We start from the raw sequence: 25846 nt of genomic DNA on the forward strand, positions 1-25846 counted from the left end.
ACCATTTGTCTGAAATGGTATAGGGTTTCCTGCCTGAGCAGGGAGCTGGACTAAAAGACCTCTAATGTCCCTTCCAACTCTGTTATTCTATTAACTAAAAAGCCATACACAACCAGGCACCACATCAGTGGTGGGCTCTGGATCTCGTTGCAACCGGTATGTTTGCAACAGGGCCCGGCGTCCACCACATGAATGTGTGCAATGCATGCGCATGCATCCTTACCTCTTGTAATGCCTCCGCGAGCCTCCAGCTGCAGAAGCGCTGAAGAGCTCAAATACAGGTAAGGAGGGAGGGTGGGCGGGTGGGCCCTTTGGAGCACCCTAGCAGAATGGTATCCCGTGCTCCGCGCAGGCACTGGTACATCCGTACCGGAGTGTACCACTTACAACCCACCACTGCACCACATATATTCTATGCATAGAATAGCCCAAAGCACACATTCTGGTAGAGAGAAATTTCCTGAGTATGAGCTCCAGAATGAGTTCAAAATTTCAGAAGATTCAACCTCTGTTCCGGTGACCGAGCCAGATTGGATGTATTATTTTATTATCCCATATCTTTTGCAATATACTGATTCATTCCAGAGTCACAGTGTTATAAATTTTGCTCTTCGTGGGATAGTGTGAAAAAAGTTAAGTGTATAGTCTTAGCAATAACACCTTTTCTTTTGACCCCACATCTCACACACTGCAGATGCCCAAAATAGCCAAAAACAGATGGTTGGATTTGCCTTCTTTGAGTGCCACTGAGTTCGATATCTACAATGAAGGAAGTCTCTGTGTTTGAACTGTTGATCTATGAAGAATATTTTACACATGCAACTGAACTGTTTGCTATTGTGCCCATCAAATTAAAATGCATGCATAAATTAAAACTAAGGCATGGCTCAGAGTCTTAAAACCTTTATGAAGGATATCCATATGGAGGTGTGGAAGAAGCAACATTTGGCCCAGAATGACCATCTGGATGACAGCAATTAAAAAAATGAAACTGTGCTTCGTCTTCGCCATAAAAGTTTAGCTGCGGGCATATTTGCTTTTGATCAGGTGTTCTTTTTTTATTCCACAAGGATGATACAGAGAATGGGGTGCCCCCCCCCCCCAACTCTAAGCAGGATATAATGTCAGAATGGCAGGCTGGTGAATTCAGAAAGGCCTGAGAAAATGAAGACGGAAAACATTCTTCCCATAAGTTTTATACATGAAGATTTTTTTCCTAAGATTTTTAACTAATCCTTCCCTGTGTGCGATTCCCCATAAAAGTTGGTTGGATTTTAAAATTGCCAAGCAATCTGCTTCCTCCTGCTTTCTGACAAAATCAGAATTGACAGGCTTCAGCGGGACCTGATCCTGTGGAGAGGAGCACATTTGTTTCAGCCAAGAGTTGCATTTGAGTTCAGGAGGGTTGGGTGGACCTATGGCATGTGTGCCACAGGTGGCACCTGGAGTCCTCTCAGAGAGGTGCCACCTCTCTGAGGGCTGCCATTGCCCAGGTCAGCTTCACCGTTCATGCACATGTGCCTCCCTCCGGCCAGCTGATTTTCGGGTCTCTGCTGGGAGATGGATGCACATGTGCAGAGGGTGGGTGGGTCGTGTGCGCATGTGCGGAGGGAGGGGAAAGCATGGGGTATGTGGCACCCCCTGCACACCCCCTGCACTCCTTTTTTTTGTGACAGGAGGCTTCAGGGAGGGCCTCCAAAGCGAGGGGGAGATGCGTGGTGCAGGAGGCTGAGTAGGCCACATGGGGAAGGAGGCTTTTGTGCCCACATGCACGGGAGTCGGGGCACATTGCATTGTGGGTGTCGATGCGTGCGCACGATTTTGGCATGCGAGGACAGAAAGGTTAGCCATCGTGGGACTATAATATTTAGGGTAAAAACAGTACAAGTAAGCCTGCATCACATATGTGGGAGGAAGGTTTTTTTTTCCCCTTGGATCTGTGAAGTTGACTTTTGAAGATTTTTTTCAAAAAACCCAATTTAAGTCTAAGTCTGTTTTGAATCATTGTATTATAGTTTCTGTGTTTTTCTCAACCTCAACAAGGAACAACAGACTGTGTGATGGCTCCATCAGTTGCTGACTTAGAGGAGGAGGATGAGACAGAGCTGGGGCCATCAGCACAGGGACCTAACATCCCCAGAAGTGTCCAGAGAGCCCAGGGATGGAGAAAGACACCGTCCTAGGTTTTTCAGGCATCAGAGGGCTCAATAAACCAGATGGACTGCTGCCCCTCAATAAGAGGAAGGAGAGGCTCAGCTGCTGCCAGTTAACACTGACAATCAGCAACAGGCTGTCTCTGATGAGGAACAGTGCCACCCCTGCATGGCATGAAGAGCAGAGAGAGGGGAACTCAAAGGAGGTCAGTGAAGTTGCTCATGAGGAAGCAGCCTCATCCCTCCTAATAAGGAACGCCAGGATGAGACTAACTTAGTCAGGCACATGGGAAGAAAAGGTTGGCCATTCCTTTTCTTGTGCATCATCTTCAGCTCCATGCTTCCTGTATCCTGATTTTGGGCTCTGATCCTTGGGTTTCTCTTATTGGCTTTTCCTAAACCTGAGCTTGAATTTGGACAAAGATTTAGACTTGGATTTGTATCTGGATTCAGAGTTGCCTTGGGGAGTTTCCTTGTGGAGTGTCTTTGCTTTAGGACTTACTACTTCAGGGTGTGTGGGGGGGGCACACGTGCATGGATGTGTGCTTGGACTTATTCACTGAACTGCTTGGGAGGGTAGTTTATGATTTTTGAGGATATTGCTATAACAAGCGGAATGGTGCTATAAATATACTCTACTCGCACCTATTGTTGTTAGTGTGACTTGGGTCAGAACACACTGCTACTTTTCCAAAGTCAGAAATGGAAGAAGCTATTGATGTTCTGGGAGTTACAACCTTGGGTAACATGCCCTGGGGGCATGAGTTACCTTTCTCTGCCATAAGTCATTGTCACAAATCTATTGGCACTCAAGCAGGGGTTTTGCATTGTGACTTCTAGCATGCCTAAACAAGCCACCAGTGATGTGAATTCTGCAGTATAGCCATTTTAAACAGTCCAAATAAATTGCTTGCATCCTGTGGTGGGTGTGGGGTGTTTGATAAGCTTTCTTCTTGGGTCAGGAATTAAGAACCCCCCTTTGTCTGTTGAACATTGGAAAGGATTGCTGAGAGATCCAATTTTGCAGAAAACCTAATCTAGAAAACCAAAGGCTCCTCTGATTTATGCTCTTTGGTGTACAATTCAGCCTCATTACTGCAAATAACTAGTAGTATCCCTGCAGCTTTAGCCAAGCTGGGTGAAAACATCTACCTGACTTTGACTGATCTTGAAAAAAAACAAAAAATAAAGTCAGATCCCCAGTGGTACTTGGGTGGTAGATCACCAAAACAAAACAAACAAAACAGAGTTGTAATATATATTGGAAGTAAAAAAAAAAAATTCAGAAAAAAATAATGGTAAGGCATTTTCCAAAGATGTTGATACTCTGGAAAGGTTGCAGAAAAGAGCAACAAAGTTGATTAGGGGCTGGAGGCTAAAACATATGAAGAGTGGTTGCAGGAAATGGGTAAGTCTAGTCTAATTAAAATAAGGACTAGGGGAGACATGATACAGTGTTCCAATATTTGAGGAGCTCTTAGAAAGATGAAGGGGGTCAATCAATCAATTTTCGGAAGCACCAGAACAAGAAGGACAAGAAGCAATGGATAGAGACTAATTAAGGACAGAAAGTACCTAGAATAGGGGTCAGCAACCTGTGGCTCTGGAGTCACATGTGGCTCTTTCATCCCTCGGCTGCGGCTCCCTGTCACTCAAAATATGCATCACAACCGCCAATATGTGACACCTACCAGCATATGATTTATTGAGCTTTTTGATCCCCAGTAGGCCAACCATGGATAAATCCAAGAAAAGAAAAGTTTCAGAAGAAAACAGAACATTTAATTCAACTACATAAGCTACTTTTGTGGCCGCTCATGGAATAGTCAGGGCACGGAAGGGTTTTGTGGCTCCCGGTGTTTTCTTTTCTGTGGGAAATGGGTCCAAATGGCTCTTTGAGTGTTTAAGGTTGCCAACCACTGACCTAGAACTAAGGAGAAATTTCCTGACAGTGAGAACAATTGACCAGTGGCATGGCTCGCCTTCCGAAGTTGTGAGTGCTTCAATGCTGTAGGTTTTAAAGAAGAGACTGGGCAGCCTTTTGCCCAGAATGGTATTGAGTCTCCTGCTTGAGCAATGGTTGGACTAGAAGACTTCCAAGGTTCCTTCCAATTCTGTTATTCTATTAAATTGTTGTCAGGAAAACTATATGAATGTATCAATACTGTCACAGGAGTTCAGCACAATGTGAAAGCGATTTACTGTTTCTTCTACCCTCTATATAGCATATGAAGGAAGGAATTCTACCATTTCCACCAGATTTACAGTATAGCCACTTGGCTTGGTTTTTCTTTTGTTCAAGTTATAATTCAGCTGCCCAATCCTTGTACATTCCCTCGATAGCTCTATCTTTCAGACCACCAGTTCTGCCTCTATTCCTGATTAGTTCATTGGGCTACAAAGTATATACCATATTTTTGAAGTATGAGATGCACCAAAATTTTGAACAGGCAAATTAAAAAAAAAAAGTTTTTGCACTCTGCAGACCTCCCAAAAATGGCTCCTTTTTCTCAAGAATGGGCCCATTTTTTTTTCAAAAAAAGGGCATGAATAGCCTTTAGGAGGCTTGTAGAGTGTTCCTGGGGGCTGGGGGGGAATTGAGCAAACAATGGCCCATTTTTGGCTCATTTGTGTCCTCCCCAGCTCCCAGGAGCACTCTGGAAGCCTCCTAAAGGCTATGCACAGCCTTTTTGATATAGGGGCGGGGTTTCGGGAGGCAAAAAATGCCGTATTCCGTGTATAAGATGCACCCAGATTTTCAGCCTCTTTTTTGAAGGAAAAAGGTTCATCTTATAGTCTGAAAAATACAGTAGTTAATATTGAAATATAAGCTTGTGGGAAAGAAGAAAAAAAACCAGAAAAGCTTATTGTTGTTAAGCATGTAAAGAGAAAAAAAGGAAAGTGCTGGAAAACCTTTTGGGTTACCTGGAATTCTAATATGGTAGAAACATCTATGTGCAACAAACAGGATGTTTCTGTTGAGTTTTTAGCAGCTTTCTTAAACTGCATCTGCAATTCTCTCCTTGTCATTTAATACCATCAGGGACAGATGCAGAAACAATGTGGTTGTTTTTCAAGGACAAAAAAGGTGTCACATTTATAATGCTTGAAACCAATGACATATATATAGGTAATGAAGCAAAGATAGTTTCTCTCCCTTTTATAGATGTTTGGAAAATGAAGAGGAGTTCTAACTATATAATCCTTTTATTGTCACAAGGGTTCCTCCCTCCAGGTGTGAACTATTTGGAAAACCATTTTCCAAATTAGATTTCTAAGATCGTAAATAAATATGATGCATTTTTTAAAAAAAACCTCAGTTGTGTATTCTGTACACCTTCTCTGTGTTATGTTATCTTGAAAGGGAAAAAAATTGCATATGGCTTGTGTATTGTCTTTCAACCGGTCCATTCAAGTTAAGGAGAGAGGAAGAATGTATGTTGAAAAGGAACACAACCAGGAATAGGCTGCTATGGGTTCGCCCAGATTCAGGAGAACCCGTAGCTAATGTTATGGCCAGTTTGGAGACCTCCAAATCCTACCCCTGGCTGGCCCCGCCCACCCCACCTGCCTTGCCCCACCCCATCCTCCCCTCCCAGGAGTCTCCATGTGGCCCGTTTTGAATACAAGGTAAGTGCAGGGATTGTGCATAGGCTCTGGGAGGGGGGGGAAATGGGCCTCATGGAAGTTCCAGGATGTTGTAGCCTCGTAAGTCCTCGGACTTACGAATGATAGCTCGGCGGCAGCCAGGCGCGTCTTAGCCAATCAGACGCGCCTGCCGGTTGCCGGGCTGTCATACGCGAGTCTATTGGTTGAACTATTTGACAGCCGAGTATAAAAGGCTGTCAGACGAAGGAGAGGTGCCGGTCTACTCACAGTTGATGTTCTATTCGTTCTTGTTTGAATAAACAGTCCAAGGTTACCTCAGACGCCTCCTTGTATTTTCTACCGCCGATTTAACACAGGAGTCTGGAAATTGACCCGTTTCTGGCCTCTGGAGGGCTTCCAGAGTGCAGGGGAGGCAATTTTCGCCTTTCCAGAGGCTCAAGGAAAGCCTCCAGAGCCTGGGGAGGGTGAAAACACCCACTGCCATGGTGCAGGAGGCTGACTAAGCCATGCCCACCATGGCCATGCCTACCCAGCAACTGGGCAGAGAACCTGTTGCTGAAACCTTTGAAGCCCATCCCTGAATTCAACATGTACATCTTTCTGCAGGGAGCAGATTCTGAATAATATTTTAATTAGCTGTGAAGAATGATTGAAGTGATGAAAATCTTAAATTAAGATCAAAGCCATACCCCTTAAGTATATGCCGTGGGTTGTCTGAATCATGACGATTCTCAATCATCCAGGTCATGATTGTCCCCAAGGCGTTTTTCTTTTAGTTCAGTTAGAAATGCAGAAACTTCTTGAATAAGAAGCGGAATCTTTCCAAGGAAAAACCCAAGAAAGTCCAGTTGCCTTTTGGAAAAGCATCTTTGGAATGTATATGCAGTGGTTGTTGAACTACATTTCCCAGCATTCATCATTATTGACCATACTGGTTGGAGCTGCTGGGAATTTTAAGGCACCTGTATCTGGAGCAGAGGTGGGTTTCAAATCCTGATGCTACCAGTTCGCTCATGCTCACGTGTGGGCTTGCATGCAATGCTTCTGCGCATGCGCAGAAGAATCTGGGCGGGTGTCAGTGGAGCCTCCAACTGCTGCCACTACCGGTTTGACTGATCCGGGCCAAACCGGGAGCAACCCACCTCTGATCTGGAGGCCATTTTCTCTATTCCCAAATCAGAAGATTGATATCTGTGTAATGATAACTATATATGTAGAAATCTTCATTCAACTTAAACCATGTAATAAAGACACTGAAATGGGATTGGTCACTTTGCTATGTTTGACATTCACATTGTATTGTTTTTTTTAATGCCTGGAACTTATATAATGTTCCTTATGAAGAAGTAAGATTGCCTAGCCAGAAATTAATTCAGTTTTCAAAAAGATAAGTACATAAATAATACATACTATTGACCATGAATGACTTTGCTTATTTCAAAACCAAATCAAAACACTGGCAGAATCTTAGCTAAATAACTGGAAAAATAAACAACTTGGCCAGTTTGGAGTGACCATTTAAAGTGGAATAAATGGTTTTTGTGTGCTGCAGTGAAAGCTCTCAAGTAAAATGCAACTCCATTGTCTTCTATATCTTGATCTGTTTCCAGCGTTTTGTATTCAAGTACTGTTTTTCATAGCATTCTTCTCTCTGCACCAAGAAATGCTCAAGAAAGATATTACTCATTGGGGGGGGAAATGGTTTTTCTAAAGGTGTTTTATTAGTGTCACAGCCTTAAAGCACCACAGAATTACTGAAACCCTGCCTTTCAGTAGCTGTTTTTACCAGGTTTATTTATCTAACTACAGTCTACAAACCACTTATTCAAAAACATGCCTGCAGTTTACAGCATGAAGATAGGAGTCCCACCATTTCCCAGTAATATTGTGCCGAGGTGGTGCAGTGGTTAGGGTGCAGTACTGCAGGCTACTTCAGCTGACTGTTATTTGCAGTTCAGCGGTTCCAATCTTACCGGCTCAAGGTTGACTCAGCCTTCCATCCTTCCGAGGTGGGTGAAATGAGGATCCAGACTGTGGGGGTGGATATGCTGACTCTGTAAACTGCTTAGAGAGGGCTGAAAGCCCTAATGAAACAGCATGGGGTCCACCATTGAACCCCTCAATACTTAATCAGGCTACTTGTCTTCTTCTAACTCAAAACTTCAAAATTAAAAACTCTGCTTATGGGAAAACCTAAATCCTGTCAGAACTTCAATCTTCCGAATTGTACTTTTGGAAGGAAGCAACCCCGTCTCTATAGCCAATGTGAGGGATCTGAAGGGGTGGTATGTTATCTGCCTGCAACACCAGGGCTGGATGAGTGTGGCCCATGTCTTACCAAAGCTAAGGTGGGGCCTCGTACCATTGTTACAATGATCTACCACACTCAGGCCCCAGTGGGCTGCACCCCTCAGAAAAAGACATGTGTATCTAACGGTACCATGTATAACTATTGCATTCAGAAAAACCAGCTTGTTTGTTATCAACCAACCACTCCAGTTCGCATAAAAGTCAGTGTATGGGCCGGCCTGGCCCTACTTGACAACCCCAAGGAATCTCAGCTTTACCTCCTCACCACAGTTACTGCTTTAAAACAAGGACAGAAGCCCATCACCGTAGCATTTGGTGTATGTGCTGCAATGGATAGGGTGGCTTACAGAAGCTGTGGAAGTCAGGGATGGAGACAAACTTATTACCACAATCATAAGTATCTCTGTCCCCGATCCCATGTCTACTGCCAAGGATGTCAGAATCCAAGTCGGGATTTGTATTCTCCTTGTGCAGATCGCATGGACAAAAGAAACCCGTGCAGAGGATGGGATTGTGTCTGTCAACATACTGGAGGAGGTTACCCTACTTCTCCTCATCTAGGATGTCCCTATATTTCCAATTTTCGCAGCCTCCCAAATTCAAACTCAGTCGCTTTTGAAGTGTCCCGCGATCACCCAGAGGAAGAAAGTTATGGGATAGGCATTGATGGAAATGGGGCTGACCCACTGGCATACATTACAATAAGGGTGGAAACTTTGAAGGAAGGGGAGGAAAAGTCATTAGGATGGTCTGTATATGATAACCTTCGAAAGTTAGAGGAACCCCTTCCTCTTAGCCCTAAGGCTGTGAATTTGTTTGTAGAAATGGCTGAAGAAGTAGCAAAAGCCTTAACTGTTAAAAATTGCTTTGTTTGTGGAGGAACTAACATGGGAGAAAAATGGCCATGGGAAGCCCTCGAAGCAACCCCAGAGGTATATAACAATATGACCCTCAAAGGCAACCTCACTCAACGAACACAGCATACGGGTATTGTTTGGACCCTAACTACAAATTTGGTGGGCCACAGCTGTTTCTCTCGAAATGGATCATATCCTGTGGGTCATCTAATTTGTTTAGGGGAATGGGATGATACTTATACCAAGTGGTCATCACCATCTAATCTCTCTCAACCCCCCAAGTTTGATCTCTCACTCTTACCATACCTAAAGGAGCCACAGTATTCATCTGGCCCATGGGAAGCCCCTGAGAACATGTATTGGATTTGTGGCACACTTGCCTATGAAATTCTTCCTGCAGACTGGGCGGGCTCCTGTGTTCTTGGGTGGATAAAACCTTCTTTCTTTTTATTACCCATCCAATCACGACAGGTGCTGGGAATTCCAGTGTATGACTCAGTCGATCCCATTCGTCAGAAAAGAGAAGTGAACACAGCCTTCTCTAACTTTCAAGGAACTTGCAAGGAACTTACTGAATATGAGAAATCAGATACATGGAGTTCAGAGAGAATTGTATGCACGTATGGAAGGGCCACATGGGCTGAAGATGGGTCGTGGGGTTACCGCACCCCGATTTACATGATAAACAGAATCATGCGATTACAGGCAGTGTTGGACCTGGCTGGGGAGAGAATTGACAAATCCTTGAATATTCTCTCCACTGCCACGGACAAACTTCGTACTGCAGTATACCAAAATCGATTGGCTCTCGATTACCTCCTCGCAAGAGAAGGAGGAGTATGTGGGAAGTTCAACTTATCAAATTGTTGCCTTCAAATTTATGAAACTGGGAGTGTCATTAAACAGCTTACCACGGAAATGAGACAACTCACTCATTTCCCAGGACAAGAATGGAAAGGATTGAATCTCGCCTCATATTTTAGCTCTTGGTTGTCAAAATTGCCCGGATGGCAGGCTATCATTACTTTTATTGGCCTAATTGCAGCAGGATGTATAATCATTCCCTGCATTATGCCACTTTTTGTCCGTGCTATCAGCAGTTCTTTATCTCTCCTGGTGGAAAAACGGGCCACTGCCAAGGTCCTGACACTTATGGGACACACAGGAGAGGAACATGAGTATGTGGGGCTCATAGGCAATAGGGAGCCTGATACTTATGAAACTTCACAATAATCTTAGGATTGGGTGAAGTTTCAACAGGGGGGAATGAAACAGCATGGGGTCCACCATTGAACCCCTCAATACTTAATCAGGCTACTTGTCTTCTTCTAACTCAAAACTTCAAAATTAAAAACTCTGCTTATGCTCTTTCACCTAAAGAACAGAAATAAGGAACATATTTCTTTCTGCTTGAAACACAGGAAGCTAGTTTTTTTCGCAAGTAGGACAACTGGGTGGGCAGTTTAACCACATTATCTTAGTCATAGAGCGCAGTTTTAGGATAATCAAAGTTCAACTTGTAAACAAGCTATAGGTTAACCATATTTTTAGCAATATATCTGAGTGGCGTTCTGACCTTTCCTTTTTCTGCATGAGTAACTAAGATTCACTTCTCTTTTAGTTTCACTTTACTTCCCTATTGTGGTTTGGGAATCATGTATTGTAATTTTCCTTAAATATTTGTAATTTACCCGAAATAACCTTGTGCTGACTTAGGTGAGAAGTTATGACCTGGATTAGTGCACGCCTATATGACGTCTATATGATTTGTAATAACCATTTCAAAGGTATAAAACCTCTGTCAAAATATACCTAAGTCAGATCAGTTAGGTGGAAATCTACTGGTCTCTTGAATGCATTCAATAATAATAATAATAATAATAATAATAATAATAATAATAATAATAATAATAATAATAAACCTTTCTTCTCTGGAAAAGGTGTCGTCTCCTATTCTTACGTAAGTAGAAAGGCAGACCCTGATTTTGCCATTACACTATGAAGCGGTATATAAGTCTAACTGCTATTGCTATTGCTATATTGTGTAGAGCAGAAGTGGTATTCGCAGGTTGTGACCAGTTCTGGAGAATGGATAGCGGAAATTTTGAGTAGTTTGGAGAACTGGTAAATACCACCCCTGACTGGCCCCGCCCCCATCTCTTCTCTGCCTCCTGAGTCCCAGCTGATTGGGAGGGAATGGGGTTTTTGCAGTAACCCTCCCCTGGAGTAGGGTGGGAAGGGGTTTTTACAGTATCCTGCCATGCCCACCAAGCCACACCCACAGAACCGGTAGTAAAAAAAATTGAATCCCACCACTGGTGTAGAGAACAAGTGGTAGCAATCTCACTCTCAGTTTGGGAATCTCTTTTAAATGCATCAGTAGATGTTGAAGATTGCAGTTAGTAAAATTAAATAGTAGGCTATCCTGTTATAAATTTTAATAGCAAAGTCAGATAGCAAATGTCAGATTATAAAGTATAGGATTTTTTTTATTTCTATGTTATTTTTATGGGGATTGTAAATTTATCTTTGTGTGTATTAATTTTTGTAATGAGTATTTTTTTTAACTTTATTACACAACTTAATACTGGTTTGGATTGGACCGGGGTGGGATATACTTTATTAATATGGTTATTGATCTTCCTTTTTTGCCCCTGTAATTTAGCTGCCTGATAATTAAGAAAGGGGGGACATTGCAAATGGAAGTGTAAAATTGTCCCAGTGTCAGAGGTTTCATGTTTTTACTAATTTGAAAAAGTTTTTTTAAAACATTGTAGTCATTGCAAATCTATAATAAAGATTCCTTTCACTCCTTAAAATATTATCTCTATTTAAGAAGTCTGCCTCTTTAAGGCTTGAGACTTTCAATGGGAAGACTAGGTATGTGTAATGTAATGTAAAATCACTAGGCTCTGTCAGGATTATCCCAAATTTATTACAAAATCAATCTATTGCCCTTTCAGTTGGATTTTGTTACATCTGAAGATGTCTGCTCCTCCAGCTAGAGTGGTCAATAGTGAGAAACACTGGTCATTGTTGCTCAAGAATACCTGGAAGACCATAGGTTCCCAATTGCTGGTCTAAACTGAGCTGTTGAAAACATAGAATGATAGGTTGAAGGTTCTCTAAGGACATTGGAGGTCTTTTAATTCAACCCCCCTGCTTAAGCACAAGACCCTATACCAGTGATGGATAACTGTTTCCGGACTGAGTGTGGGCATGTGAATGTACATGCATGCACCCAACCCCCCTCAATGCAATGCACAGGCATCCCCGCGCCTGCCCCCCCATGCATATGTGGCCCCCTGTAATTGCCCTACCCCCATGCATGTGTGCACCACCCACATGCCTCACCCTCTGGGTATGCACGCATGGGCCCCTGCATGGGCCCCTCCCCCTTATGCTCAACAGAGATCCGAAGACCCACTGGGTAACTGGAGGCACGCACACATGCATGGCAGAGCTGAACTGGGGCTATGGCTCGCATTCCCACAGAGATTGTGCTGTGTGCCACCTGTGGCAGGTGTGCCATAGGTTCATCACCACAGCTCTATACCATTTCAGACAAATGACTGTCCAGTCTTTTCTTGAAACCTTCCAGTGATGGAACATCCACAACTTCTGGAGGCAAACCATTCCACTTATTCATTGTTTTCATTATCAGGAAATGTCTCCTTAGGTCTAGGTTGGAGCTCTCTTTAATGATCATCCACCCATTACTTCTGATCTGCCTTCAAGGGCTTTGGGGAATAGATCATTCCCTTCTTTCATTTCATTTCATTTCATTTTATTAAGTTTGTATGCCGCCCTATTCCCAAGAGACTCAGGGCGGCTAGCAATAAAAAGGGAGGGGATACAAAGAATAAAATAAAAACAACAGTTTAAAATTCTACAACAGCCATAACCTCGAATGGGGCTGGATAGTTCAACAGCCCCAGGCCTACCGGAACAGCCAGGTCTTAACTGCTTTGCGGAAGGGCGGAAGGGTAGTAAGGGTCCGGATCTCCACAGGGAGATCGTTCCAGAGGGCCGGAGCAGCCACAGAGAAGGCCCTCCCCATAGGAGGCACCAGCCAACATTGGCCGGCAGATGGAATTCAGAGGAGGCCTAGTCTGTGGGATCTGGCAGGAGGCGGTATCTCAAGTACCCAGGTCCGATACCATGTTCTTCTGTGGGGAATAAGTAATTCCCTTCTTCTCCAGTATTTGAGGGGCTGTGACAGCCCCTCAAATACTGGAGGACTGCTATCATATCAGCCCTAGTCCTTCTCTTCGTTAGGCTAGACATATCTAGTTCTCTCAATCGTTCATCGTATGGTTTAGCCTCAAGACCCCTCACCATCTTTGTTGGTCTTCTCTGCAGTCTTTCTACAGTCTCAACATCTTCCTTTGTACCATGGTGTAAACATACATGCTTTAAGGTTCCATTCAGATTTACTAATAGATAGATGTATGTCTGTTAGAACAGATGTACAAAAATCGGTAGAGTTAAGACTGATGATTAATCTTTCTGTAGGTTTAAACCAGTATAACCTAACACAACATTCTTACATTTTTGTATTCTTTCATCACTTTTGCTATTTCAGGCCCTTTCTGGAACATCCAAGTTATAATAGCACTTTGAAAACACCCAGCAGCCTAAATATTTTAGTTTTAGACTTAGATGTGATCAGTGTTTAAGTACAGCATACAGCTGCTATTTATTTATTTATTTATTTATTTATTTATTTATTTATTTATTTATTTATTTATTTTTCTGCCACAAAAACACTATAGGTGTATCCTCTCTTTTCTACTGTCTGTGCTGGATGCCAGCTGAAACTATTATATAGTATATCTAAAGCATTTGAGAAGCTCACAGGAGTTTGCAAGGAAAAAATAGATATCATTGTGTGTACTAAAAAACTCTAAACAATATTTGAACCAGAAAATACTTAAAACATTTTTTTTTGTTTAAATATAGAACTGTGAGAGAATGACCATATATTTTTCTCAACCACAGGAATTACTTACGTTCCAAAACATTCAAGAAATGTAAAAAGTTTGGACTGAAAAAAACATGCAAATGTCGATCTTAACTGATTTTGTGGGTTATAAAAACCTTTAAATTCATTCTAATCCACTTTTCAATCAGTTCCCACATTTAAAATAAGCTCACACAGGATTACAATGTTCCCTCCCTACAAAATTTCTTCCAAGATGTATATATCTGTAAGATTTTTTAAAAAATCAAAATGCAATCATGCACTTTCACAATTTCTATTTCATGTGCTTTTTTTTTTTTTACTAATTTATGCTTTTTTATTTGCAACTTTTAAATAGAGCATGGAATTGTAAAACTGAAGAAAAGGCAATTACAGAACTTTTTTTTAGGTTTTGGCCCATGACTTGGTTTCCCAATGGCTTTAAAGTTTAAAATAGACAATTACTTACATTTATAATTGGCTTAATACTTTAGTTTTAAGGTGAAAGAAAAGGTCATTTGAAAAGCTTTTTGTAAATATATTTTATTCATTTTTCACATTCCATTTGCAATCACTTATATACAGGGTATTTACTGTAAGAAAAGAAAAAAAGAAAAAGGGAATAAAACGAACAAATAAAAAGGAAACACAACTCATCATTCACAACCCCACCTAACCCTTCCATCCTCCATACACCCCATCTACCCCCTCCAACTTTCCTTTCTCCCTCTAACACTCCCCTCCTACTTCCCTTTCCCCACAAACCTTTCTCCCCTTACTCCCCAGACACCCTCCTTACATTCCCCTTACTCCTTCCTTACTCCTCCCTCTTCTTTCCCTCTACCTCCCTCCTTGGTGTATGCCTTTATTCGAGTGTTGTTTGATCTGATAAAAGTAAAATGAACCAAGAAAAGGAAAGAAAAAAAAATTTAAAGAAAGAAAAAACCACCGTATATAAATACATTCTTATTCTTATTAAGACTATTTTAACACCCCCCCACCCCCCCCACAAATCCCCATCCCCAATCCTCCCGACTTCCCAGGGCCCACACCTGGCACTGCCTTCTATCTAAAATATCTTGTATACATATGGATTAAAAAATAAAAGTAATATGTCAAAAGAAAGAAAAACAGAAAAAAAAAGAAAAGAGAAAAAAAAAGAGAAAAGAAAAAAGAAGAAAAAGAGAAAAAGAAACCACTCTTTGTGTTGATCTCAGCCCCCCATCTTTATCTATGCTTAAATAGTATAAATCATTCTATCTATATTTTATTCTCGTCTCTTACTTCTTTGCTATTTACCCCAACCTTCTGTAGACTCTCCCGTTCCTCTTCCTAAACCTCATGATCCCTTCCGATAAGATTTAAGCTACGTGGTTCATGCCACATATTCAAATATGACTTTACAGAAGAGTAATCAAACTTTCCCTTCTAGTAAAATTTAAACAGCGTAAGTGATCTTTCTTAACCTCCTTTTCAAACAGTAATTCAAAATAGTCTAGCCAAGCTTCCCCTTCTTAGTAAAATTAAGCAGCGTAGATCAAATATTACTTTACACAGAAATCAATTTCTATCTTAGGATAATTCCAACCGACTTTCTCTTCTGATAAGATTTAAATAACATAGTTCATTCCACATGCATTTTACCCTCATCCCTTACTTGTCTAATATTTACCACTATCAAATTTATACTAGCATTTGTTTAAAATCTAACTCAAAGCAATTTCAACCAACTTTCCCTTCTAATAAAAGTTAAATAGCATGGACCATTCCACATATTCAAACAATACTTTCAGCAAGAGTCAGTTAACCTTCTGTTTTAAAATAATCCCTTCTAACAAAGTTTAAACAACATAAATCATTCCGCATTCTTTTTACCCTTATCTTAAGATAATCCCAACCGGCTTTCTGTTCTAATAAGCCTTAAACAACGTAAATCATTCCACATATATTTTACCCTCATCCCTTGCTTGTCTGATGTTTACCACTATCAAATTTATGCTAACTTTAATTTAAAATCTAGCTCAAAATAGTTTCACCCAGCTTTCCCTTCTAATAAGAATTAGTCCGCTTTTTCTACCGGAGGGAGGTCTCAAACCCCCATTCAGTCCTCAACTTTGGCGAGTATTTTAAAATGTCTAAATTCTCGATCTCCGTTTTTCTGCTTCTCCGAGGGAGGAAGGGCTACCCCCTCCATCTTGCAACCACATGGCCTGCCGTTTGCCTTCTCCTTCCGCTTGTCTCTCTTCTCTTCCAAGCGAGTCAGGAAGTCCTGCCTTCAGAATCCTGCAATAGAAATCTTGAGCCTCCGAAACAGAGTTAAGACAAAATCTTTGATTCTCAAATGTAACCGTGATGCCGGCAGGGGCCTCCCATCTGTATCGAATCTGTTGACTCCTAAGCTCCTTAGTTAAAAAGGTGTAATCCCTTCTTGCCTTTAACATCTGGAAAGGTATTTCTTTGAAGACAATCAAGTTCTGGCCATCAACTCGGAGACTGTTATTATAAAACTTTTGCACAATCGCATTTCTAGATTCTTTTGTAGAGAAATATATAATTATGTCCCTCGGGAGCTGTCGCTGTTCCGCTATCAATGAGTTCTGGCGATAAATTTTCCGAATCTGCCAATCAAAGTTAAGTCCCGGGCTTCCCACCGCATCGCTGAAGGCTTCAGCAAAGGTCTGTTTCAAATTCTCTTGCTCCTTTTCACGGAATCCTCTGACTCTTATTGCAAATGCCTTCCTATTAAAATTTATCATCATGAGCTGTTCTTCATTGTCTTTAATTTTTTGTTGTAAAATTTGAATATTGGTAGTCAAATTAAAATTAGCCTTCTCCAAACTTTCCAATTTGTTCTCTATTTCAGCAGAGTAATCTGACAGGGCAGACACAGCTGCAAACGTATTCGCCTTCATTTGATTAACTTTAGACTTTAAATCATCATATAGTTCCAATACAAATTCCTTAATTTCTTGTTTAAAGGCATTAAACATTTTAAAGAAATATTCCTGTGTTAGAAATTCTCCAGTAGAGGGCATAGGAGACGAAGGTTGTGGTTCCAGTAAAAATTCCTTAAATTCTTTAGACACATTTGTAGCAAGACGCTTCTTTGACCTGGGTGCCATAATAAATAAACAAGTAAGCAGCGCTTTGCTCCCCTCTATTTCCAAAGAAAAAGAGTTTATTTTGTTAAGGAGCGGTCTGCAGGAAGGTAAAACCGGCTAAGTACATCCACGGAGAGAGATCGCCATTTTGAAATCATTTAGACAAAGAAGTCTCTAAGACAAATGGTGCTGGTATTTAAGATAGTAATAAAAGCATAAATCTCACAGGGGTGGGACCCGCCCGTATCAATTCTAGCTTGAAAAAACTTTGCTTTGTCCTGGGGGGGGCTAGCCTGTCTGGGGCTGCCAAAAAAAAAAAAAGGCAGCTGAGAAGAACTGGCTGGAGATAGAAGCTCTGCTCCGGCTGGATCTAATCTCTGTCCACAGCCAAAAAAAGGAAAAAGGCTGTGGCTTACGAATAGACCCTCGCCTACAAAGCTACTCCCTGCCCCTTTTTTTGCCAAAAAGAGGTGCTATCTATGATCTTATTTAGATATACAGACCAGATCTCTGAGGAGCTCGGTGGAGCCCTCCTCGGCAACAGGCCACGCCCCCAGGAAGTCATTTGAAAAGCTTTTTGGAAAGCGTTCAAGAGAAACACTACTGATATTATCTAATGAACAGCAACAGTGTCTAATTCTAGACTGTGTTTTGTAATAAGCCTCCAGTGCAGTGGTGGGTTCCTACTGGTTTGGACCAGTTCATCTGAATTGGTAGTGGTTTGGTGGCCTGGGTCGCTGGAACCGGCAGAGATCCAGGCCTGCCATGCCCCCGAACCAGTTCTCCCAGCAGCACCGTAGGTGGCACCATCTTGTTCTTTGCTTCTGCACATGCTCAGAGCAATTTTTATTGCTCTGCACATGCACGCACAGTGTACATCAAGCACGCAAAGGACGCATGCTATGCATCCATGAGCGAACCAGCAGTAGAGACTTCCAGAACCCACCCGTGATCCAATGGTGTTCAACTACAAAACTGTCCCAAAGAAAAGAGAAGGACTCAAAGTTGTCATGAAACAGTTGTTGCTGGGCAAAACTGCTCAAGATCCATTGATTCAGCAAATCTGTTTCAAATTGTTTAAGGCACAGCAAACAAAGAAGATCAAAGGTTTCCACCGGAATAAAAACAAAACTATGTTATATGATTTCAAAGATCTGTTTTTTTAAAAAAAAAAATATTTTTTCAGTATTCCCCAAAGTCCTTTTCTAATTCTTCTTCCAGAGAATAAAAAAGCAAATATTGTTTGAAGAAAGAATGCATGGTTTAGAAATCCTGAACCACTTAATGCAAACTTGGTCACATCTGAGTTATTATTTTTTAAATAAATAGGAAATGAATTATGCCTAAGTTCAAATGAATTCAGTATATTTAATCTCCGTATAATTACATCAAGCTCCAAACAGAATAACAAAATAACAGAGCTGAAAGGGACTTTGGAGGTCTTCTAGTCCAATCCTCTGCTCAACCAGGAGACCCAATATCTATTTCAGACAAATGGCTATCCAATCATCTTTGCTGCTCTTCTTTGCACTCCTCCTAGAGTCTCAGCATCTTTTTATAATCTGGTGACCCAAACTGGATGCAATATTCCAAGTGTGCTATTCCAGTTCGAAACAGCTCAAATGTTTCATTCAGTTTATTCACTTCTTAATCTCTAGGCATAGATTGCACTATGATTTGGTTAGTTCTGTGCAAGCCAGAAAAACTCTAGCTATGGTATGATGTCTGAATAAAGGAATGATAGAATCATTGTCAAATAAATTATTTGGTGGCAGATTTAGCTTTAATGTATAGTAAACCTTTTAAATAATAAAAAGAGAGGCCAGTGTATTGTATAATATTATCAGTTCTACAGCTATAGCTAATCTCAACCACAACCCCGAATCTGTGGTGGAATGTAGCCCAAAGTTGCATGAGGGAGGGGCTCTTTCCTGGGGAGCAGAAATGAGCTTGGAATCTTTGGTATGAAGGAAAAGAGTGAATGCCCCCCCAACTCTTTATATATCTAACATATGAAGTGTATACTACAATATATAAAGGGTATATCTAATAGTTATGCAGATAAGTGCTTTAGTCTGGCAAGATTTCTGTTTCCAGACAAGCTGTCAGCTTTGGAAGCCATATTAACACTGGAAGCTTCCACACTGCCACATTTTTGTGCTTGGCAAATTAGGAAGGTTGATTTAGTAGAGAGAATGTAGTTAGACATAATAGCATTCTTATTTTCAGTCAAGGTCAGGGTATTCCTGCACCTGGAGGAGGAGTGATCTCGAGATGGGACAGATTGTAACTGGACCATGTGATGGACTGATGGGTGGATGGGCTGGGTTTGGACTTTTGATTTACTGAGGGAAAACCTGGGACTCTCAGATTCAGGGGTTTTCCCAGATGAATCGGTATAACTACTCTAATAAAAGGAAACTTTGAGAAAATGCCTGTTTTGGAGTTTTTAATTGGAGTTACCATATTTTTTGGAATATAAGATGCACTGGAGTATAAGACACCAAGATTTTGAAGAGGCAATTAAAAAAAAAGTTTTTGCACTTTGCAAACCTCCCAAAAATGGCCCATTTTTTGCGAAAATGAGGCCATTTTTTAAAAAAAGGGAGGGCATGAATAGCCCTTAGGAGGCTTGTAGAGTGTTCCTGGGGAGCTGTGGGGGGCCAAAAGCGAGCAAAAAACAGCACGTTTTTTTGCAAAAACGAGCCCATTTCTGTCAAAAACAGGGCATTAGGAAGCTTATAGAGTGCTCCTGGGGGCTGGGTGGGGGCAAAAGTAAGCAAAAAATGACCCATTTTTTGCTAATTTCTGCTCTCCCCAGACCCCAGGAGCTCTCTGAAAGCCTCTTACAAGCTATGCACGGTCATTTTGGTGAAGGGGGCGGGGTTTCAGGAGGCAAAAAATACTGTATTCAATGTATAAGACGCACCAAGATTTTTAGCCTCTTTTTTGAGGGAAAAAGGTGTGTCTTATACTCCGAAAAATATGGTAGGTTCTTCTGGAACACTGAGACAAGCAACAATAAAACTACTCTGAACTGTTGTTCTTGGTTCCTTGGGCCTGACAAAATCAGAACCATTCTGAAAAGTTTTGCAGGAAAAATAAGTCATGTTTTTCTGTGTTATTAAGATCTTACCTACGACTGAAATAAGCTAGCAATGTAGTCTATTGTATTCAACCCTAACAGAAATTTAATAATTGGAAGCGATGAGCAACTCATAGTTATTGGCTTAGTCTCTTGTAGTTCTATTAATTCAAAGTGTCTTCATAAGAAATAAATGTACGTTTCTTGTGTTCTTACACTTTTCTGCTCTAGTTTCTTTGACAAAGAGAGACAAAGTAGAAACCAAAGCAGGATTGTTTGAAAGAAGAAAAACTCCCTTTGTTTATTTTGTTCTTCCAACTATTCCTGAGAAAATGTGGATGTCCTGGACTTAAAAATGTTGTCCCATCCCTGACATAATGATCAGCAAACCTCCAAATCAGGAAAGGAGAGAGGGAAATTTAAATGTCTTCCAGAATCATGCCTTTTCCCACAATGCATTTCCCTTCTTTAAATAGAGACTGTAAACAATAACCAGACTGAGTGCGAGGGAGGGGTCAACTGCATCATCAGTCTCAAGTGGCTTTGTGCCCTCAAGAGATCTAAGTTCACCTTGAATTCCATTGACCCTTTTCATTGACCCAATTAGCTTTGACTGTTAGTAGTTCAGATTCTTGTAGAGAGTGTAAGCATGGAATAAAACTGTATTCATTTAAAATGCCTTGATTATTGATTTCTTGTGCTTCACAGCAGTGGTGGAATCCTACTGGTTTAACAACCAGTTTAGTGTTTGTGTGCTTTGTGCATGTGCGCTCTGTGCACATGCACAGTTTTAACAAAACTTATCTCCCATGTTTCTTCTGGGGAGTAGCACAGCTGAGGCGTGACAATCCGCTCTGCCACATGAATCAGCTGAGAGGATATAGGTAAGTAAAGCTCAGGGGCGGGTGGGCCCATGTGATCGTTGCTTCCCAGCTGATCGTTGCAGCTACCAGGTTGCCCAAACCAGTCCGAACCATCTGAATCCCACCCCAGATTGACACGAACCTTCTATCATGGGATTATTCACCAACATGAGACAATTGTTGGAGAGAACATCATGAACATTAATTCAGCAATATGGTTTCTATGTGGTTCATTCCCACTATGATACACAAATGTTTAATTGGAGAAATATGGGACATAATTATGATGTCCTTATCACACAGTAATACACTAAGATAAAGATGTCATTATATCTTTCATGGCATCTTTCCTTGTGGTCTGAGAATATTGGCAGCTGACTAGTCCAGTGGTTACTCTACATGAAATGAGCACAAATGAATTATGAGATATTTTGTTGACCTTCTTGAAGCTCTTTTGGTGTCCTAAAAATTTTCTCAGGCACTTTAGCTGAGAAGAAATGCTTAAACTATTTCAGTGTAAATTTTGGGAAAAATCCATCATTGTTGAAAAACTGAAGAACTCCCATGAAGGACACTGCTGGTCTTATCAAAACAATGATTTTCCTTAAAAATATGTCTGATGTTTGGCCAACAAGCTTTCCCTTCACACCCCCATGCTTTGAATTTTGTTGATTTAAAAAGTAGAAATTCCAGTTACAAGAGAGCCAATTATTTTTGCCAGGGCAGTTCCAAGAGATTCCAAAATTAGGTATACAATGGTTTTCAATGCTCAAGCTCACTATGTTAAAATCACTCTGCAATCTTACATCTGTAGTTTTCCATAGCAGGTTTGTAGCTTGAGATTGAAGGCAGCTGAGATGTTTTATGTACTTCAGTTACAATTGACACAAATAGAAAGTCCTTTGCAAAGTGTTACGATTGCTTCAGTGCCCGTATTGCAATTTTTGAATAGCTGTAACATAATGTTGAAATGTCAAGATGACACTGAAGAATCTAAATGTCATAATGCATTCTTTGATAGCTACATGTGAATGTTACTTTTATACCTGTGCAGGAAACAGCTGCCTCATTTCTTTTTTCTCTGAACAGGTGCAATGTGACAGATACTACAATACCTAATTTATTGTATTCCTCAGTTAGTGCATGAAGTACTTTCTGTCAGATCCTAATGTTCTTACAAGCAGAATAAAGAAAGCTGTACAAGAAGTTTGATTTTACTTTGGTTACAACTGTTCCCATAAACAGTTGAAACATCTCCGGAATTCAGCAATATTTCCTGGAATTTAACCTACATAGGATACTCCCTTTTATTCTATTTTCTGTTTTGTTACATTCACCAATGATTCCTAGGACTTTAAACTATACACATGCCAAACCTTTTATGCTTAAATGGATCTTTATTGAGATTTCAATAATTATTCAGGTCTTATCATCAAATGTTGTGACCTATAAAATGTACTGGTATAACTTCAGTGTTTCAAAATACCATATTTTTGGGTGTATAAGACGCTCTGAAGTATAAGACGCATATAGCTTTTGGGGAGGAAAACAAGGGGGAAAAAATCTGCCTCTGCTTTCCAGCAATTTGCCTCCTTGCAGCAAAGAAGCAAACAGTACAGACCATATGCATTGTGTGTGGTGTTACATTTCAGACTATATTTGTACAGATGCTATTAAAATTAATGTGGCTTTCTGGAAATATACATTTTTTCTGCTATTTAAAAGAAGGTTCAATAGCACTGGGCCTCTTCAGATAAAGCATTTATTTTAAAAAAGCTTCTTCATTTTGTTAAGTTGTCTAGAACAATAATAAATATGCCTTTAAAGTCTAACAATTTGAACATTCTATAGGTATTTATAGTTATTGACTTACCTCCTTTCAGCAAACAATAAACAGCCTGTTTCAGTTTAGGACGATTAGCCCACAAAAAAATGCTTCTGCCTCTCAGCAATTTGCCTCCTTGCAGCAAACAGAAAACAGCCTGTTTCACTTTCAGTTTCAGTTTCAGCACAGCCTCCTGATGATCAGCTGTTTCAGGCTGCTGGAATTGCCATAGTGTATTGCTGCCTCTGCAAGCCCCATTTTTCCCGTTTGCTGCAAGGAGGTAAATTGCTGGGAGGCAGAGACCAAAGGGTGGAGACCGGTGGGTGGGCAGGGTACATTCGGTGTATAAGATGCACCCAAATTTTCATTCTCTTTTAGGAGGAGGTAAGTATGTCTTATACTCTGAAAAATATGGTAGCCATACTTTTATTGGGTATTGGCTGAGATACGTAACATATTAAAAGATTATAATTTTGAGATTACTATCTGGAGCCCATCCTACACAGCTCCCATAATGCTACCAAGGGTTCTGCTCTGCTCTGCTCTTCATTCGGAGTTTATATAAATGTTTCAAATATCTATAGAATAACAGAGCTGGAAGGGATCTTGGAGGCCTACTGGTTCAAACCCCTGCTCAAACAGGAGACCCTGCTTTCATTTCATTTTTGATCTTCTGCAAAGTAAAATTCCACTATTCATAAGTTTATTGATGGATGGATTGATGGTTATTGATTGATGGATTGAGTGACTTGATTTGATTTTATAGAGCCTTCTATCCCACAACAGTGTCTCAGAGATATGAACAACCCCCAAATAAAAAGTCAGCAGACCTCACCTAACCTCCTGTCTGGGTTGACAGCCAAATCTTTAGAGTCTTATGAAAAGTGAACAGCATGGGGACCATGGCCATCCAGATCTCTGGGGCAATGTTGCTCCACAGGGCAGGTGTTGCAACAGAGAAGGGTCCAACAAGATGGCATCATTTGATGGAAGGGATCTTCATGCTAAATGTGGCAGGATGGACAGAAACAATGAAGGTCAACTGTATTAGAAAGATCTTTTTTTGCACATAAGCTTCATAGGTAAACATATGACTTTCTCTACAAATGTGTCTAATTGCTCTGAAAGAAAATAAAAGTTAATGAGCGGGAGATTAGTAGCTACAGTATCAGTTAAGATTACTTCCAGATACATTAATGTTTTGTGAGTGACCATTTTCAGCATGGCACTCATTGTGTGAGCATAAAAGCCATTTTTGTTTGCATGTTCTCAAAATGTCAGGTACCTTCAATGCCTTTCTCCCCTTTTCAAAAACAGGGGACACCTTAAATAACAGCAGATTGAATTGATTCAGAATACATTATTTGCCATAAAGATACTGGATCTTTGATTAAATCTTTCCTTGCTTCTTAAGGGATGTTCAGCTGAGCTGCTCTGTATAGGCGCTAATGCACAAATACATCATAAGCTCCTATTCTCTGACTCAGATACTCTGGAAGGCTTTGTATATAAACAGATGGAGCTTCTGGGTCTATAGCTTCTCCACAGCACTATTTAGCTTCTCATTAACGTTGACTGTAGGGTAAAGTAGTAGATTATCCAAGTGTTCTGACCCAGACATCCTTAAAAAGCAAGGAGCAGAGTCTTGGTCCTGGCAAAACCTCTTTTATTTACACCACTGAGAATTCATTTCATTCAAGTCTGCAAGACTTAGCAAACAGTCTTTCAGAGGAATGTTTATCAACATGAACCTTATCTTGTTTGGTGAGCTGCCAAATAATAGGGCAAGGCAAAACTTGGCACAGAGTCTGTTATAGTCACAAACAGAACTTTCCACTCTTGAAACAATCGAATGAACAAATTGTTTTCTACAAACAATGCATTCTGTTTTCTGTATGTTCCTCTTTTGTTTCCCATGGGAAGGGCCAATCATCTTCAAGGAGTGGTTTTATTCCTAAGTCAACCCTGCTTTCTCAGTTGTTCTTATTTTCTGGCAGCTCTGTGTATGGGCACATTGGGAACAGGCTCCATCTGTTCCTCTGCCTCACTGCTGTCTAACTCCTTCTCTGCCTCTGATGCAGAGCCCTCGTCTGAAATTTCCTCAGACTGGACAATGTTCCTCCTCAACCTCCTCACTGTCCAACTCTGCTGCCAGATCCTCTGGCCACCAGCAGGCCACAACACCAAGCGTACAAAGCACTGGGGATTAAGAACTGAACCAGGGACAATCCAAGCTTATCTTCTAGCTCCTTTTCTGCAGGAGAGTCTGATAATAGTGAAGTTGACCTTGAATGGCCCAGCTGACCATCTGTGTTGGGAAATCTCTGTTCAAAATAGCCTTCTAACAAGTCCATAGTTGATGGAATGGCAAAATGCACTTTCCCCCCCATATCCAAACTTTCATAGCACTTCTCATTCTGCCCATGTCATACACTTGAATGGCATTGCACTCTGCTATTCATCAATTCTCCAAGTTGTTCTTGTGAAGGATCCCTTCTCATTTCCTTGAGATGCTAGACAGAGATTTAGCCCTAAGGAGCTTTTATCATATAGACATAACTATGAATAATGAACATTGCAGTAATGCATTTTCAGCAAAGATAACATAATTCTCACATAGTTCTGTTTGCACTATTGTGTTTGGCATTGACAGAGAAGATGTACTGGTCTGCTAAAATTAGTTTCTTATACTTTCACTCTCCGGCAGGCTTTCAAGGCATTGCTTGTGAGAGAGGGCATAATAGGAGTGTCAGTATAATGTTATACAGAAAATAGATGAAGACATAATATTGCAAAATTTTGGAAGAGCGCACAAGTTTAATATGCATATTAAACTTGTTCTGTCATCAGGTTAGCAACATGTAGTTGAACATAAAACCAGATATATTGAAGCCAAAAATTAAAAATTAAAACCAACAAGGGAAAGTACAATAGAGGGCCTTAAAAAGGTAATGAAAAGAAAAAAGAAAGAGGTCAGTCCACTGAACTCAGAAGGAAACACTTGGGTTGGCTGCCAAGATGGCCGAGTCCCAGGTTGTCATGGCAACAGCCCATGGCAGCTGTAGGCAAATTTCCTTGAA

Source organism: Thamnophis elegans, chromosome 11 (genome assembly GCF_009769535.1).
Source record: "Thamnophis elegans isolate rThaEle1 chromosome 11, rThaEle1.pri, whole genome shotgun sequence".
NCBI lineage: Eukaryota > Metazoa > Chordata > Lepidosauria > Squamata > Colubridae > Thamnophis > Thamnophis elegans.